Genomic DNA, 20,317 nt, shown 5'->3' with positions numbered 1-20,317 from the left:
TTAACATGCTAATCTTTCTTTTATTATTAGTCCACCTTAATTAATTAATTAATGGACATATCCTAGTCTAGAAAACAAGAAGAAATCGGCCATACCCTTGTATAATCCCTCCAACAAAATCATTTGATAGCAACAAATATTCAAAATTCAAAAAGAAGTGGACTTGGTCTTGATTTGTTCCATATATTGTGCACCCATCTCCCTCACTCCCCTAACCACTATTTCTCGTCTCCATCACCGAAAACAAGAGCCATTTTCAGTGTCAAAATCGTGAGAATTCAGAGGGGTGATAGGAGAGAAAAATCGAGTAAAAATAAAGGTAGAAAAACCTCCTCCGCGCCGTATCGTCTCGTTCTTTTGTTTTCTTTCAAAACGAAACCAGGCATGCATATTGATAGGATCGGTTATCACACTAAGAGTGTTTAGAAGGGGGGGTTGAATAAACACTCACATTTAAAATTGTTCTTTAAGAATATTTGAGTTCAGTTTAGTGTCAAACTGAAACTCGGAATCTTGTTGGTCAACAACAATCAGTTAAACTGGAGTAGTTGCGGAAAGTAACTGACTGAAAGATAGAATACAAAACTGAAATAAATATGCAAGAGTTGTTTCTGGATGTTCGGAGAATTTAATTACTCCTACGTCACCCCTTCTATCACAAGGATAGGATATTCACTAAAAGACTTTGATCAAATACAATACTTGTACAGACCCACTTCAGTTTGGACTTACAACTGCCAAAACTGAAACTCTTAGTTATACACAATGTTTTCATTACGTAACTGATATTTGCACAATTGAGTCTAACAACTTTTTAGAGAGTGCTAATAAGCTCAGATTGTAGCTTTGATTGCTACGAGTAATTCAAATGAGAGTGAGCTGAGATTTTGACAGAGTAACAGCAAGCTTAAGATTTGAATGATTGTCACTCCTTCATCTGCTGTTCTTCAGTTATATTTATACTTCTTTTTCAACGGTAACTTTGATATGCATTTGAATTCTAGTATCCGTTGATTGCTTTTTCATCATTCCTTGGGTAATGTTCTCTTCATTGATTGTGATACGGCGTCTTAAATGCAATAGCCGAAACACATTGTTCTATGCTGTAGTGATCGAGGTGCGACACTCTTGTAATTCGTTTGTCTCCTTTGGTCTTTCCCGAGATGTCTTCAGTTGAGAAGCTTTTAAGACATTCTGTTTTTAACTGATCACTTTCAACTGATCATTTTACTTCGTATCATTGTGTCAAATGTCTTCAGTTGCCGAATATGCTTGTGCACATCAGTTGATTCATATTTTGTTAATTGATTGATTTACGTTTTGTCAAACTCCAGAATCTTGTTTCCAACAATTTCCCCCTTTATGGTGTTTGACAAAACCAAGTGATTTAAGATCGGATAGCTGAGCTCTTTGTAGACTATGCAGGTGAATTATAAAATAACTGGGTTTCTTGTAGATAACATAAAAACTGAAAATATAATATCTGGATTCCTTGTAGATAACATAGAAACTGAAAATATAATGTCTGGATTCCTTGTAGATAACATAAACTGAGAGTAATTCGCTTAGATCTTCTTCAGCTGCTTTGTCCTTCCCCCTTTTTGTCAAATATTTCCATTTGGTCTGATAACTTTCGAACGTCAATGGATAATAGTTTTACATCTGCTGAGATGCTTGAGGCGACAGTTGTGAAGGAGGTTTGTAGCGATGTGATTTTATTAGAAACAGAGGTTTCCAGTCGCTCAACTCTCTGACTGATTATATTCTGAGTTGTAAAGAATGATCCAATTAGCCCTTGCTTCATTTCTTGAACAGTCTTGCTAAGAGAGTCCATGTTGGCTTGAAGACTTTTTAATTTTGCTGAGTCAAATTCAATCGAAGAATCTAATTTGACAGTATGCGTCAGCTGTTCGTGTTGAATTTTCTTGATGTCAGTTATCATCTGCTGCATGCTGTACTGTATATTCTGAATTTCTTCAAGAACATTATCCATTTCTGTAGATTGAATTGATGGTTGCTGGTTGGGTGTATCTGAATGCTTTGATGGTTGGCCAAAAAGAACTAATGCTTGATTAGTTTCCATTGTTCCAATCGTAGATTGAGTTGGAATTTTTTCTTGAATTTGATCAAAGAATGGTCTGTTTGCCTGATTGGTGGAGATGGATGGTTCATGCATAGAGGCTTCCTGTGGAGGATTAACTGGACTTTGTTCTTTCTCTTTTGATTGAGTGAGTAACTGACTTTCTTTATATTCAGCAGTGTCTGGGTCTGATGGTTTTGCTTGTTCGTCAGTTTGAGTAACTTGTTCAGCAGAAATTTCTGACTGAACAGGTACTTCAGTTTGAGCTTTTTCTGATGCAGTTATCTCTTTTTCTGAATTTTGGATTGGTTCTTCAGTTGGGTCTTCAATTTGAGCAGATATAACTTTTTCATCAATGAGTGACTCAGTTGGAGCTTCAGATGATATTTTAATATCTTGCTCTGGTTGTTCAGCTGATTGAGCAACTGGGTCATACTGAGCTTCTAATGCAACGGCTTTAATGATTTCATCGATGTTTGCCAAAGATAGTTCTTCTTCAGAGTATAACTGTTGTTCTTGCTGAGAAGATTGAGGTATTTCCTGAACTGGGTTTTCAGTTGACTGTGGTGGAAATAGTTCTTTCTGTGTAGAGAAGGATGAATCTTTTCCAGGATTTGAGTTGAAAAGTTTTTCATGAATAACCAGTTCCTGATCTTCTTCCCAAAATCTTATTTCCCTTTGGAGGCTACTAAGATCTGCGTCCAGTTGGGTGAACACAGCTCTATCATTGTATGCGGTTGGACTTGTTGGATGGTAGTTGGACTTCAGCTGTGCTACTATTTTTGCTAACTTTTTGGCGCGAATTTGATCAAAGAAGTATTTCTGCCTTTCTAATGCTTGTGAAATGGTAGCAGCTGTGACTACTTTCATCACAATTGCTTCTAATTTGATGAACTTTTTCAGTTGAGATCTATGCTTTAATTCTTTAGCAAAGATTTCTGTTCTGAAGCTTTTCCAACGGTCAAAAGATTTTAATTGTGATGTGGCAAAGCCATTGACTTGTTCCCAAACAAGATCAATGTGTGTTTGAATCACATTGGATGGCCGGGATTCTTCAACTAGCTGTCCTTTTACTTTATCAGTTGAAAGGATGTGAGGAAGATCCATCCCTGAGTGTGTTGATTGCACTGGTTCTCTTAATATTATGCCTTTAGATCTGGCCCTTGGCAAGATGGTAGGGTGATTCACAAGGGTTAATGGGGCTTTAACTTTAGCTGTTGTTGTGGCTTTGATAACTGGTTCATCAGGTGAGAGTACCTGCAAGGGTATAGCTTGAATGGGTTGTTGATCAGCTGATTGAAAAACTTCCATTCTGGTTGTTGTTTTGGTTCTTTTAGTCCTTGGTCTTTTGGCAAGCTTCGATGAAGGAGTTTTCTTTGTGTCTGATTCACTGAGAATCAGTTTTCTTTTTGTCGTTTTGACCTTCTTAACTGGTGATGATTCAACTTCCAGTTTGGTCCTTGATACCAAGATGTTTTTGGCAGTAAAAACTCTGAATTTTGATGATACTTCAGCATTTTCAGTTACTAAACCTTTCAGTTTTAATAGATAACTGATCTGGATAGCAAAGCCACATGATTGTTTGGATGACTTGAGCATATTCTTCAAGATGTTAAACAGAATACATCTCCAATTTACTTTCTTTTCACTCAAGATTAAAGTCATTACCTGGAATTTTTCGAGTGTAAGAGCAGCGTAAGAACCGGCTTTTGCTAATATTCCCTTTGCTACGATATCAGCTAGCAACTGAATTTTTGGTTTCAGTTCCTTCTTTGGATCGGAATCCTTGATTTTTTGTCCATCAGCAGATAGTCGGGATTGCATTTCTTCAATGTCCTGAGTTTTCACTTCAGAAAAATTCACATAACCATCAGTTGGTAGAGAAAAGATTTCTCCGAAAGATTCCTCATAAAGACGTAACAACTGATCGTTGATAGTCACAGATATAGTGTCATTATTAGTGATAAATCCTTTTCTGTAGAATTCGTTGACTTCTTTGAGATATATCTTCTGGGAAGATTGTCCTAAGAATTTCCTGAGACCTGCTGATTCAAGCTTTAGAAATACATCCTTAATAGCTGTTTCTTGAATCGATAGAACGGAATCAAAATCGATGACCAGTGCATTCAATATATGAGCAGGAATTTGAGTTGCCATTGATAGCTGAGTGATTTACTGTTAGAGACAAAAATTATAGATTTGCTTTGAGAATAGAAAATAATCGTGAATGTAAGGAAGACGAACTGAATCAAAGCGGGTAAAATACTTTTGTTTGTGACTGTTTGAATTATTGGACACGTGTCAGTCCAGGAAAAATTTTGAATAAGAAATGTGTGTACGTGTGCTGTAAGCGTGTGTACAATTTTGAACGGTTAAAATTGTGTCCACGTAATAATCTGAAATTCATCATGATTTGGCAGACAATCACGTCTTTTGATTTGGAATATAATAGATTTAATTAGTTAACTTATATGAGAAGATTAGTGAAATTGTCAACTGATCGATCAGTTAGTGAAGCTGAGTCTTTTCAGTTGAGAATACACTAACAACTATCTTCTCAGTTAACCTCTTAAACCACCATTCCCCCTAAACACATGCGTTAAAATAAAATAATGCTGATTATTTAAGACAATCTTGAGACTTAGTAGTGTAATCATCATTTAAGGAAGTGTCTTTTCATTTTCCTCGTCTTGACCTATAAATAAAAGTAGAGGAGTTAGTCACAAGTATCAGAAAAAAAATGGAAGGAGTAGGCAGTTCAAACGTTTCTCCATTTTCCCTTGAGGCTGAAAAAGCTGCCATAGAAGACAAGGTTTTTTATGCCAGTCTTCCCTATTGGGAAGAGTTACAGGAGCTGGAGCTTCTGTACAATTCTGGGAGGGTTACCACTTTCAAGCGGATGGCCCAGCTGAAAGAGGTGCGAAAGCAATTAAATATTTCTGTGGAGGTGGATGCTTTCAAGGAAGACCATCTCTATGAGCTGATGCTTCGCAAGGAGCTGGAGATCCTTAACGGCATTGCTTCTTCTCACAACTTCTCCAAGACTTCTTCCTCAGCTTTGGCTGTTTGGATGAGGATGTGGATAGCTAGTGTTGAAGAAACTTATCAACATGTTGTTCTCTACAAAATTTATGGATAAATAAAATGTTTATTTTGATGATGCGTCATTTTTCTTCATTTCTGCACATAATGATCTGTGTAAAATTCATCAGTTGCAAACTTATGAGCAAACAAAGAATATTTGTGATGAGTAGACAAGTAAACTGTTTAAGAAACTAATTATCATAAATTTATTATGAACTGATATTATTTAATCGGTTGTTAATGAAAATTAAACTAGTGTCAGTTGATAGTGAACAACTGATAACTTAATAGTCCTCGGTATATGTGAAAGCCTCTTTAATTGATTTGAGACTCTTCAGCTTCTCCAATGTCTTTGTCCCATAAATAAGATGATAATTGTCCCATAAATAAGATGATAATGATTAGAGTGTAATGCAGTATTAGTGCAAAATATTCCAATATGTCCGATTCGGATACATGAAGCAGTACTCATGTCCATGTGACTGAACAATCAGCTCCTCGGTTAGCAGATATCAAAAGAAAAATGGAAAGATATGTCCTGCAGAAGGTGTTGACAACATGGGAGAAAATTCATGAATTGAAGAGGGTTAGTGACAGTGGTGCTATTCCTACTCGTGCTCAGGAGGCAAGAGCACTGAAGTATCTTGCACGTTTTGAAGTTAGGCATGTTAGAGATTTGGTTGAAGACGATTGTCTTTTGGAGGCGTTGTTGTGGAAGGAGTGGCATGTTGTTGATAAGATTTCGAAATCTAGGGCATTTGCTAGAGTTCGAATTTATGAATTAAATGATTGGGTTAGAGCATGGCTTGATTCAGTTTATGCCATGATATGTTCTGTAAACTGGAAACGTTGGTATGATTAATAAAGTGTTATTTTTGTTTTGTTGTGTTTTTATTTTCTGCATATAATTCTGTTAGTGAAGCAAAATTAATAATTTCTATGACAAATCAATTAAACCAAGTATATTTCTAAAATAAGATAACTTAGCCTCGGGTAATGGTTTTGAGAAGATGTCAGCTGCTTGCTGTTCAGTTGAAATATACTCTAGTCGAATATCCTTCTTCAATGCATGATCCCTGATAAAGTGATGCCTGACATCTATATGCTTGGTCCTTGAGTGAAGAACTGGATTATAAGTAATGACAATCGTGCTTGTATTATCACAAAATATGGGCGATTCAGTTGACTTGATTCCATAATCCTTCAGCTGTTGCTGAATCCAAATCAGTTGTGCACAACAGCTACCAGCAGCAAGATATTCTGCTTCAGTAGTTGATGTAGCTATAGATGTCTGTTTCTTGCTGAACCAAGAGATCAGTCTATCTCCTAAGAATTGACAAGATCCACTTGTACTTTTGCGATCAAGCTTACATCCTGCATAATCTGCATCTGAGTATCCAACTAAATTGAAGGTGGAGTCTTTGGAATACCATAATCCAACATTTTGTGTATCCTTAAGATATCTTAGAATTCTTTTGGCTGCTGAGAAATGTGATTGCTTAGGGTTTGCTTGAAATCTGGCACACATACAGACAGCAAAGACAATATCAGGACGACTGGCTGTTAGGTATAGCAATGAGCCTATTAATCCTCTGTATAATGTCGCTTCTACTGATATTCCCCCTTCGTCAATGTCTAGCTTAACTGATGAGCTCATGGGTGTTGTTGCTGCTGAACATCATTCCATACCAAATTTCTTTAGCAGCTCCTTTGTATATTTTGTTTGACTAATGAATATACCAGTTTCCAGTTGCTTCACTTGCAGTCCAAGAAAGAATGTCAGTTCACCCATCATACTCATTTCAAATTTATCCTGCATTAACTTAGCAAACCTTTCACACAATTTGGGATTAGTTGACCCAAAAATTATATCATCAACATAAATTTGAACTAACAAGATATGATTATTTTTAGTAAATTTGAATAAGGTCTTATCAACTGATCCTACTGAAAAATCATGATTAGTTAGGAATTTTGAGAGAGTTTCGTACCAAGCTCTGGGAGCTTGTTTAAGACCATATAATGCTTTGTTTAAATAATATACGTGATCAGGAAATTTGTAATTAATAAAACCTGGAGGTTGTTCGACATATACTTCAACTGACCATTTAGAAATGCACTTTTCACATCCATCTGATAAACTTTGAAGTTTTTGTGGGATGCAAAAGCAAGAAATATCCTGATTGCTTCCAATCTTGCAACTGGAGCATACGTCTCATCATAGTCAATTCCTTCTTCTTGCCTATATCCCTGTGCTACTAGTCTTGCTTTGTTGCGTATAACTGAGCCATCCTCGTTTAGCTTATTCCTGTAAACCCATTTCGTACCTATAATGGTTTTTGAAGTTGGTCTTGGAACTAAGTTCCAGACGTTATTGTGAGTGAACTGATTTAGCTCTTCTTGCATAGCATTTACCCAGTTGGGATCAGCAAGAGCTTCATCAGTTTTCTTTGGTTCTAGTTGTGAGACAAAAGCTGAGTGAATAAATAAATTTAACATTTGATTACGAGTTCTTACAGGATCAGATGGATTTTCTATTACCAGATGAGGTGGATGTGATTTTTTCCATCTGTATTCTGTATTTGTTGCATCTGCAACTTCTTCAGTTGGCATCTGAGTGTGATTTTCAGTTTCAGTTGATGTCTCACCAGCTGGTATTTGAATGCTATCAGTTTCCCTTAATAACTGATTGTTGTCATTGTCTTCATGCTCATTTAATTGGTCTAGAATCTCTGGTTCTGGTGTTTGGAAGATGTCTTGAATGTTATGACTTTCATCTCTGTCATCATAGTCCAAGCTAATATCTGTCAATCGATCAGCTAGCTCAACTTGATCAGTTGGCTTGTCAGTTAGTTCATGTTCATCAAAATTAACATGCGCAGATTCTTCAACATTTAAAGTTTTCTTATTAAAGACTCTATAAGTTATACTAACTGATGAATATCCAAGGAAAATTCCTTCTGCAGATTTTGCATTAAATGCCTTTAAATAATTTTTACCATTATCATGAATGAAGCATTTACAGCCAAATATTTTAAAATAGGTGATTATACTTGTTCTTCCATGCCAGATCTCATATGGTGTTTTCATATGATTCTTATTAATCATCGATCTGTTCTGAGTATAGCATGCAGTGTTTACTGGCTCTGCCCAAAATCTTTGAGAAATCCCCGAATCAACAAGCATTGTTCTAGCAGCTTCCTTTAGGGTCCGATTTCTTCTCTCAGCTACACCGTTTTGCTGAGGAGTTCTTGCTGCTGAGAGCTCATGCTTGATTCCAGCGTTTTCTAGAAAATTTGAAAGTGTTTGATTGATGAATTCAGTTCCTCGATCAGATCTGATTCGATCAATCCCAACTGATTTTTCATTTAAAAGTCTTTTGAAAAGTTTAATCAGTTGTGCAGCCGTATGGTCTTTGGATTTTAGAAATATAACCCAAGTAAATCTTGAAAAGTCATCTACGACCACCAGGGTGTATTTCATTCCCCCTAAGCTCATGACTGGAATTGGACCGAAGAGATCCATGTGCAATAGTTCTAAGCATCGGGATGAAGATTTACAACCCTTGTTTTTGAAAGAAGATCGTACTTGTTTTCCATATTGACATGCTGAGCAAAGTTTTTCTTTTGAAAAATTTATTTTGGGCAGACCAGTTACAAGTTCATGTTTACTCAGATAAGCAATGGATTTAAAGTTCAAATGATTTAACCTTTTATGCCATAACCAGTTTTGAGATGAATTTGAAGCAATGAAGCAGACTAGTGCATGAGGCTGTTCATTCCAACTGACTTTATATGTGTTTCCACATCTTTTGCCAGTTAGTATGATTTCATCAGTTGATGTTTTAACTGAGCATGAGTTTTTATCAAACTGTACTAGAAATCCATTGTCGCATAATTGACTTATACTAATCAAGTTATACTTTAGATTTTCTACCAATAAAACATCTTTAATAGTAAAGTTACCATGGATAATCTTACCCTTACCCACGGTTTTACCTTTGGAATTATCTCCGAAGCTGATGTTTGGACCACTATATTTGGTCAGTTGAGATAGCACATTTGCATCTCCTGTCATATGTCGTGAGCAACCGCTGTCCAAATACCATATTGAATTTCTATCTGTTCCTGTTACCTGCAAGCACATACATAATATGATTTGGTACCCATATCTATTTGGGTCCACGATTTATTAGTCCCTTTGGAATCCATACTTGGATTAGTCTAACTGTCTTTCCAGTAGCCGTGTTCCACATTTTTCTTCTTGGCTTCTGTGTGTTAGGTGTGTGTTGTATAGATGACACAGTATGCATTTTGATTTGGTTCGACTGATTGTTTAGTCTGTATCTTTTCTGAACTGGTTTGGAGTTGTAATAACTCGAGTAGTTATTTGAACGATTCCTTCCAAACATTTTTTATGACTGACCTACTGAGTCAGTAGAGATTTTTGGACTGTAGCCAACTCCATGTCTTTTGCCCTTATACATATTCTCAATGGATTGTTTATTCATTTTGCTAGGCTTAAATTTTTCTTGATCTACTGTTGATCTGACAAATTGAATGTACTTTCCTTTGTTTGCTGTCAACAGTGGTTGTGTATCATTTGAAAATGTTTCTCCTTGATTACTGAATCCTAAACCAGTTTTGTCACAAACTGATTTTTGTGAGTTATGCATTTCATTTAATGCAGTAGAAGACTTATTCAAGGATTGAATAAGTTCAGTCTGTTTTGAATTTTCAAGGATCAATTTCTGGATCAGTGACTGATCTTTCTTTCTTTCTTCTTTCATTTCAGCAATTTCCCTTCTTAGACTCAACACATCAACTGACTCATCAGTTTTGGTTTTATTGTCTATGGGATCATTTTGCTTTGATTTCATTTCCTCAAATGATGATGCAAGTTTCTGGTACTCATTTACCATATCATGCAATGTCAAGATGAGTTCTTCTCTTGTAAAGTCAATTGAACTAAAATCAAATACCTGGTGACTTGTCGATTCTGCTTCAGTATGATTTGCCATTAGGCATTTGACCTCCTCTTCATCACTTGAGCTATTTGAACTTTCTGGTTCTGATTCATCACTATCAGTTTCTGCCCATCTGGAGTTGCTCTCTTCAGCTAGTAGAACTTCGTGTTTTTTTCTGTAGGTTTTCTTATCTTCTCTGGGCCTTCTTTTATGATCATATGGTTTCTTTCTTCTGTCAGTTGATCATTGACTGTCTTTTTTAGGTTTAGGACAGTCTGCAATGTAATGACCTGTTTTGCCACAATTGTAGCAAGCATTTGTTTCTTCTTTTGGATTGTTTTTCTGGTATTGCTTCTGAAAGTTTCCTAGGTTCTTTCTCATGAACCTCCCGAACTTTTTGATGAATAATGACATTGCATCACTGCTTAATTGATCAGCAGATTTCTCAGTTGAACTGTTTGATTCAGTTCTGACAGCTGCTAAGGCAGTTGTAGTTGTGGGAGTAGATGTTTCTCCTTCCCTGTTATGCAATTCAAATTCATAAGCTTTTAAGTCAGCGAACAGTTCATGAATTTCGATCTGATTCAGGTCTTTTGATTCTCTCATAGCCATTGTTTTGACGTCCCATTCCTTTGGAAGACCTCTCATTATTTTCAATGCAACTTCTTTGTTAGTATGCACTTTTCCGAGTGCATTTAATTCATTTACAATACTGCTCACTCTTTCATCATACTCATTCATTGTCTCTCCAACCTTCATTTTGATATTGTCTAATTTCTGGACCGCAACATATAGTTTGTTTTCTTTTGTTTGGTCGTTTCCTTCATACAACTGAATCAACTTCTCCCATATTTCTTTTGCTGTTTTGCACATCTTTATTTTGTTGAAGGTTGATTTATCCAATGTTTTGTATAGAGTATCTTTGGCCACGTTGTCAAGGTTGGCTTTTCTCTTGTCCTCAGTCGTCCACTCTTCTCTGGGCTTCTGAATTCTCTGTGGTGCCCCTTCAGTTATAGCTATTGCTGTGTTTGCTTTCAGAATCTTCATGGGTCCGTCTGTTATGACAAACCACATATCATCATCTTGTGCAGCTAAGTGAGCCTGCATTCTTATTTTCCAGCCATCAAAATCTTCTCTTGAGAACATAGGAATTTTATTGAAAGAAGTCATTCTAACAGATTTATAGATCAGAAGTATTCAAAAAACAAGATTCAACCGCTCTGATACCACTTGATAGGATCGGTTATCACACTAAGAGTGTTTAGAAGGGGGGGGGGGTTGAATAAACACTCACACTTAAAATTGTTCTTTAAGAATATTTGAGTTCAGTTTAATGTCAAACTGAAACTCGGAATCTTGTTGGTCAACAACAATCAGTTAAACTGGAGTAGTTGCGGAAAGTAACTGACTGAAAGATAGAATACAACTGAAATAAATATGCAAGAGTTGTTTCTGGATGTTCGGACAATTTAATTACTCCTACGTCACCCTTTCTATCACAAGGATATGATATTCACTAAAAGACTTTGATCAAATACAATACTTGTACAGACCCACTTCAGTTTGGACTTACAACTGCCAAAACTGAAACTCTTAGTTATACACAATGTTTTCAGTACGTAACTGATATTTGCACAATTGAGTCTAACAACTTTTTAGAGAGTGCTAATAAGCTCAGATTGTAGCCTTGATTGCTACGAGTAATTCAAATGAGAGTGAGCTGAGATTTTGACAGAGTAACAGCAAGCTTAAGATTTGAATGATTGTCACTCCTTCATCTGCTGTTCTTCAGTTATATTTATACTTCTTTTTCAACGGTAACTTTGATATGCATTTGAATTCTAGTATCCGTTGATTGCTTTTTCATCATTCCTTGGGTAATGTTCTCTTCATTGATTGTGATACGGCGTCTTAAATGCAATAGCCGAAACACATTGTTCTATGCTGTAGTGATCGAGGTGCGACACTCTTGTAATTCGTTTGTCTCCTTTGGTCTTTCCCGAGATGTCTTCAGTTGAGAAGCTTTTAAGACATTCTGTTTTTAACTGATCACTTTCAACTGATCATTTTACTTCGTATCATTGTGTCAAATGTCTTCAGTTGCCGAATATGCTTGTGCACATCAGTTGATTCATATTTTGTTAATTGATTGATTTACGTTTTGTCAAACTCCAGAATCTTGTTTCCAACACATATATTCTTCCTTGACTCTTCAATCAAGTCATACTATCATTATTTTTATGTTTTATGATCATCATTTCATGTATGAACCGAAATACATCAAAGAATTTTCAGAAAACATCACATGCAGATTTCGGTTTTCTTGAGCAGTTCATGGCTTTCTCTTGTTTTGTGGTTTCAGGTGGATGGTTCGACTCAAGGCTCCCAATGCTGCATCTAGACATGTACTAGGACATGTTAGGATCATAATGGTCCATTCATTCAAGCCCCTCACCCGCTGGAAACGAAAATTGACAGCAACCCCCATTTCTGCCCAAGTGTGTTCGAAAAATTCAGTTTGCTGTCATGAGGGAATGGATCGGATCATGGCTGCCCCAGATGCCTATAGCCATGGTTAGATCACTTCCCTAGCATGTCTAAGACGTGACTAAATCTCCCTTTTGGTGGTTTGGTCCATGGTGCATCGGTTTTTAAATCAAACGCTAGAACAGCCCCTCCCCTTCTCGGCCCCTTTGATTTTGACAGCATGTGTTGGTTCGAGTATGGTGGAATGGTGTGGATCTTGGTTGGCCTAAAGCCCTTAGCCATGGTTCACACCATGCCCCACAAAGTCTAGGTCGTGCCATGGTCAATCAAATGACCACTGGAACGAGTCGAGACGACAAGCGAAGCAAACACCCCTCACGCGCGCAAAGGTGCTCTCGGGTGAATCTTTTCGATTGTTGCTGGAATATTTCGAATTGTGGCTGGTTTAAAGCCCTTAGCCATGGTTCAAATCATTCCTTGGGATGTTGGTAAGAGGTTTTGGTCGGTCGTTCAAGCCCCAATGGCCATTAGCCTCGCAAACGACACAAGCAACCCAAGCGCAACTGCTGGAAATTCTGTACAGCAGCTTGCTGCGTCGGTTCGGTGGCTCGTTCGAGTTCTCGGTTGGAATTTAGCCTAAAGCCTTGGACTGGACAGTGCCTAATTGAGTTGGGAAGGTCATGTTTTTGACCGTTCGTCATTCAGATCATTTTTGAAGTCGTACGAGAATTTACGGTGCGATGTGCCAAATTGACTCTCGAAAGAGCGTTTCATGTTTTGGCCTTCATTCACCTAGATTTCGACCCTCACTATTTTAGTAGCATTAATTCATCATCTTTAGCGTATTTTAATCATGAATATATGATGGTTCAGTGTTGGTTCGGGTTGGTTCGGAGTCATGGTAAAATACGAAGTCGTTAGACGTAATTGTCGCATTTTCGAACTTAATTGCATAGTTTGGTCAAGTAAAAGCTATTGGATATTTTCATGGCATATTTAGGTTGCAGCGAGCCTGGGAGCGATCCAATCCATTCAGTAAAATGAGTACATGATATTTAATTCAGTCATTTAATTATATTACGTGCATAAAAATAGAAAATACTTATTTTTGAGATTTATGCGATACTGCTTGTGGTCAATTCACTATCATGGGAGCATTATTTAACCGATAGCCAGTTACCGGTCAGTTCAGTTTGGTACCACCCGGTTGCCAGTGATCGGACAGTTCAGTTCAGTTTGGTACCAGCCGGTCAACAGTGATCGGACAGTTCAGTTCAGTGCAGAGGCCACTTGCGTAGACCATAATCTCAACATAAAATCATTTCATATTATTTCAGTACAGTGATCCAAGGAGCAAACATTTTTACTATGATTTTCAGTTCATTTATGCACGTATTATAATTGCTCAGTACAAGTTATTTTCAGTATACCTAATGACATGATATTTTATCCCTTGCAAATTTTATTATAGTATTTACTCGTTATCTACGATATATGCATGTTGAGTCTTTAGAGTCACTAGACTTGATTGTTGTAGGTACTGATGAGCATGGGGCCGAGGGCGGGGACCAGTGAGCCAGCTTTGGTCGGCAGTAGTGGCACCCAAGGACCTCAGTTCAGCACTTGCCATTTATTTTTGAGGCTCAAATATTTTATTAATTGTTGAATACTTTAACTTGTTATTTTGGCAAGTAATAATTTCTTCCGCTGCTATTTTGAACGTCAAACATTTTATCGGTTTTTGGTATGAATGAGGCACTCCATTTATTTTAAAAGAAAAATTTTAAATTTTCCGCAAATTTTCTAGCAAGGATTTTCAGGCCTTCACAGTCACCCTGGGATTGATCCTTGGATCCCTCATCTATTTATTTGAAAGTTGTAGCTCTGAGTTGGGGGTACCGAACTTAAATAGTATCAGAGCTGAGGTAAAATTATTTCAAACATACAAATCTATTATTATGAATTAATTAAATGTTTGAGGAGGATAATTTTCTCAAATAACATGAATCTGGACCTAGGTTCGAGATTAAATACTTTCAGGATTTATTCCAGAACTATGGAATATTTGAAACAGGAAGATTTAACCAATGTTAGATATCAAGAAGGAACTTATCAGAATAAAGGTAAACTTATGATTCAAAATAACAGGTTTTTAGAAATAGTACCAGATTCCTCAAACTCTCAGGAGATCTTAGAAAAATTCAAAAGACGGTACAAAATTATGGCAATATGCTGTATTATGTACCACAAAATGTGGAGAAAATCCTTGAAAACCTAGAAAAAATTCTTAGAATATTTAAGGAAATTCGTACAAGAATTCAAATCTTAGAACAACAACCAAGTTCTAATAAGAAAAAATTAAGAAGGAAGGTTACCACCATCCTTTGGAACTGAACCCTTGTTACATCAACAAGGGAAGGCCAAAGTAGTGTTCAAACTTTTGACTAAAGAAGAAAAAATGATCAATCTATTTAAATCTGTCTCAGAAAAGAAATTAATCTGATGACAACTTTAAAAAAGATTGGTCTCGAGGATCTACAAGACCTTGCAGAATCATTTGCAAATCTCAAGGTCGTAGATCTGAAGATGAACACAACGGGAGGATGAAAGGATCGGTTAGTAAGTGATAAGTGTTTGGAAGGGGGGTTGAATAACCACTCACTGGTTATGTATTCTTTTCGAATAATGGGTTCAGTTTAGTGACAAACTGACACTCGGTATCTCGTCCTGAAATACAGTTGCGAAAGTAAACTGACTGAGAGATATAATAACTGAAATGAAAAACACACGATATGTTTCTAGATGTTCGGAGAATAGAATAAATCCTACGTCATCCCTTCTATCACGAAGATAGGATTTTCACTAAAAGACTTTGATCGAATACACACGTTGTACTGACCCACTTCAATTTGGACTTAACACTGTCAAACTGAAACTCTTAGTTCTCAATAACCTTTACAGTACGTGACTGAATATAACACAACTGAATGAATCTTAACAAAGACTTCGAAGTTCTAGGTCAAGATACAAAGAAGAGGAAGAAATATACTCAAGCCCTGTATAGCCTTGAATTACATGATATATGTTTAGTAAATGAATATATGATGTTATTCACTAAATATAGATGGAATTCAGGAGTCGAAAAAATATAGCTATGCAGCTTTTCTTCGCCAAAATGCCGAGTCCCTGGAAAGAAATGCTTATAAGGGAATATGTCCCTGGCAATCCAGATACGTTGGCACGAAGAGCCTCTTTTCTCAAAGGAAAATTGGCAGAATGGTGTCATATGGCAGAATTACTTAAGAATTACAAACGCTTAAGGGGTATCAATATAAGAATTCCTTTGTGTTGTAAAGAAAATGATCTTCAAACAATTATTGGAAGTAAACCACAGAAGCATAAGAGGAAAAAATTTAGGACTCATCCTTATGGTAGAAGGGAAGAAGTTCTTGGAAACCAAGAACAGTTTGGTCTAAACAAAAAGACAAATCTGGAGAAAGAAGTGGATCATCAAGAAGTAGGATATCTTCCCACGCATCGAGTACCTCTCGAAGCACATGAAGAACACCTACAAAGAAAACTTTTAGAAGAGCTCATACTCGAGCTAATGAAAGTTTTAATGATTGTAATTGATGTACATGTGGAGCAAGAAGTCATATCTCAACCAATTGTCCAGAAAATAAAAAAAGAGGTATTAAACGCTTCGATCCAACCCCGGTTATTGAAGAAGCAGTTTATTACCAAGATCTTATTCAGGTATACCGATTTGAGGATATTGCCTCAGATGAAACTATATATGATGAAGAAGAAGTCTTGAGTCAGGGAGAACTGATGGAGAACTAAATCGCAATCTGACTGAAGACGAGGTGTTTCGACACAAAACACATGAAGATTTGTGTGGGTTCTTTAGCCAGACAACAATATCTCGTAATATGGTCCAAAGAATTATGAGAGAAAACCCTAGTCTATAGATATATCAAGCATTCTCTGCAGGACATGTAGAAAAGTTCTTAGGAAGTCTTGGCCTAAAAAACAGAAATCACCATCTAATCTATAAAATTCTAGAAGGGAAATGACAATTCCAATGGAACTTACAGTAAATAGAATGGAGATGCAATTAACTCCTTCCGAAGAAATTAAGGAAGAATAAAAAAAACTCAAGACAGAAATAGCAAGGACTATGTCCTGGATCAATATCGGATCAATGCAGATTATGATAAAAGCTACTTTCAAAGAGGGAATAGATTCACCCATTGATATTGCTATGTGCGATAAAAGAATGGGGAACCTTCAAGATTCAGTACTGGAAACTATCTCAGGAAACCTGTTAGGATCGGTTGTTAGGTTGAAATGTGTTTAGAAGGGGGGTTGAATAAACACTCATGATTTTTATAACCTTTTCGAATGAAGTATCAGTTCTGTAACAAACTGAAACTAGGAATCTTGTCAGTCAATGACAATCAGTTTAACTGATAACAGTTGTGGAAATAAATTGACTGAAAGATAGAATAAATAACTGAAGTAATAACACAAAGATTTATGGATGTTCGGAGATAGAAATAACTCCTATGTCACCCCTTCTATCACAATTATAGGATATGCACTAAAAGACTTTGATCGATACAAAACTTGTATAGACCCACTTCAATTTGAACTTAATACTGCCAAAACTGAAACTCTTAGCACAGTTTGTACAGACCCACTTCAGTTTGGACTTTGATCGATACAAAACTTTTACAGACCCACTTCAGTTTGGACTTAATAATGCTAAATCTTTCACAGTTTTTCGACTGAACTTAGCACAACTAATCTAGTTAAAAGATAAAATAAACAATAAATAGTTTGTGCTTGTATGCTGGAAAAGTACCCTCAAATGCTACAGATGAATCTGATAAGTGTGAGCTTTTTGATTCTTGAATAAGAGTTATAAATTCAGCAGGGTAACAACAAGCTTGTGAGAATAAATAGATCGATTGTTAAGAGAGTGTTTTTTTCAACTGCTCCTCTCACCTATTTATAGGCTTATCTTCAACGATAACATTAAATATTATTTGAATCTTTATATCCGTTGATTTTCACGTCAACATTCTTCTGACAGACGACACTGTAATCTCTAAAATGCGACGTTCCACTACGAGTTGCAGTTTTCTTTGTACTGTTGTCGGTTGAATGTCCTTTTCAACAACTGATGACATGTACAGCTGAATGATCAGCTGATTCGCTGGTAAGCTCACAACTGATTATCAGTTGTCTTCGAAAGTCTGGTTCGGTTGGTTTCATTTGCCTTCGATAAACTGCGCATTAATCTTCAGTTGGACAACTGTCAGTTTATTTAAGTAGATAAGTTTCTTCAATATACTTGATCAGTTAGTCCAATAAATTAATCTCTTAGTTTGTCAAACCACCGAAATTAAGTTTCCAACAATTTCCCCATTTTTGGTGTTTAACAAAACATGTAAACTTGAACTGATCAACTCAACCCAATAAATTTCTTTCTTCGAATTCATTGTAGATAAAATAACTCTTCTAATGTACATATTTGTACAAAGAATAAAGAATAAAGAATCTTCAACCATGAACTGAAGTCAGTCAGTTGATCTTCATATCTTCTTCTTCCCTTTGTCTTCTTCTTCCGTCTCTCTAATTTCCCCTTTTTGTCAAGCACGTCCACTTTCTTTGATAAATTTCGCATATCTGAAGACAGATTAGAAACTGCATTCATTAGGATATCTTGGAGTAAATCCATTCGTTTTGAAACAGTACTTTCCAGATATTCTAGACATCTCGACTCTAATGCTTGCGTCTGGAAATGAGCTTCAGTTGAAACTTTGTCTTTGCAAAGCTCTTCCATCTGAAATAATAAAGAAGTAACATCCTTCTAAATTTGCTGCAGTCTACCCATGGTATTTTCCTTAAAAAAAATCAATCCTCATAGTGTGCAGAAATTGCGTTGATCAAATGTCAGAAATGGAAGTCATTATACCGGCGAGGTTGGTCTGAATAGCTCAAATTTCTTTGAACAGAGACTCAGTTTTTATAGTAATGCATGGAGACATGGCTCCGGAAGTTTCTGGTTGCTCTCTATTTACTTCATTGAAAATGACTAGAGCCCCGTCATTTGTTTCAGTTCTAGTATTGACCATTTCTGAGATCTCTTCTGGTAGGACTGCTTGTTGAGACTGAGGAGGAGAAGAGACAGTCATGAAAATAGAAAGATTCGATGGTTTTTCAGTTAGTTCCAGAACTAGTTCTTCAGTTGGTTGAAAAACTAGCTCTTCAGCTGGCACTTCTTCAGTTGAGACTGAGTGCAGCTGAGCCTCTTCAGTTGGTTCCAAAATTGCCTGTTTAGTCAAAACTTCTAACTGATCTGTCTCTTCAAAAACTTGCTCAGTCAAGGCAGATGAATGAACTGCTTCGTCAGTTCTCAATATTTCTTGTTCAGTTGAGGAGGGCAACTGAAATGGTTCTTCAATCATGACAACATCTTCAACTGATCTAGAAGTTTCCAGCTGAATATTAGAGGTTACTGATTTGATGACCTCATCGACATTGGCCAATGATAATTCAGCTTCAGAATAAAGTGTTGGATCAGCAGATGATGTAGTTTAAGCAACTGATGTGGAAGGTTCAGTTGCCTGTTGAGCAGGTTCAACATCTGTTTTCTTAGATGGTTCTTGAACTGACTGTTCAGTTGGCTCTTCTTCAGTTGATAAATCTTGGGAAGCCGCTGGAATGATCAGTTCCTGATCCATTTCCCAGTTTTTTATTTCCATCTGCAACGAGATAAGATCCAAGTCCAGTTGATTGTGCATAGCTGTATCATTGAATGCAGTTGGACTGGTCGGATCAAAATTCAGTTGCAGTTCAGCAACTATCTTTTGAAGCTTCTTGGCTCTCAGTTGATTGAAAAAGTAATTCTTTCTCTCCAGAGCCTGAAAAGTTGTAGAAGCTTTGACTACCCTCAGAACAACAGTGTTACGCCCCGAGTCCGAAGCGTCGGTGACATCCGGCATTGTTTAACAATTACTTGAAAACAATTAAGCCTCGTATCAAAATGCCAAAAACCAGTCTTTTTCATAAATAAAGTATTGTCATACAATGCCAATGAAATAAAATACATCAGAGTTTCAAATAGCGAAACGAAAGGAAAGCAAAATCTTGAGTTCTGATCTTGATCTTCGATTCACCAACCCCAGAAAGCATCTTGCTCTTCCTCATTCAGCTGCTCCTCATTTTTATCTGAAATTTGTAAGGGGTGAGTGTTTTGGGAAATACTCAGCAAGTGGGGGTCGATCGATTCCAAAGATACATATAGAACTTAGTTTTCTTAAAACGTTCTTTTAACAGACTTTCAAAACTTAATATTTTTAGCTTACAAGACAGAGACAAATCGAATAAATGACAGAATTCATCAGATGATTCAGAACAATTCAGAAACAGATTAAATCAATTCAGAACAGAACATATCAGAACAGAAATAACACTGTTACTCATCTCATTTCCATGGTCAAATTGTCCTCAATATGTTAGTCCTCTAAGGGGTGAGGCAAGAACATGGTTTTATACCCACCAATGGGGGCCAGAACAGAACATGATTTTATACCCACCAATGAGGGCCAGAACAGAACTAAAATTCTCGTCTCATTTCAAATTCGAATTGTAACAGTGTAACAGGATTCAGAAAGAACTTTTCAGAGTTT

This window comes from Primulina eburnea, chromosome 8 (assembly GCF_022965805.1).
Source record: "Primulina eburnea isolate SZY01 chromosome 8, ASM2296580v1, whole genome shotgun sequence".
Taxonomy (NCBI): domain Eukaryota; kingdom Viridiplantae; phylum Streptophyta; class Magnoliopsida; order Lamiales; family Gesneriaceae; genus Primulina; species Primulina eburnea.
Note: the sequence above shows the minus strand (reverse complement) of the source record.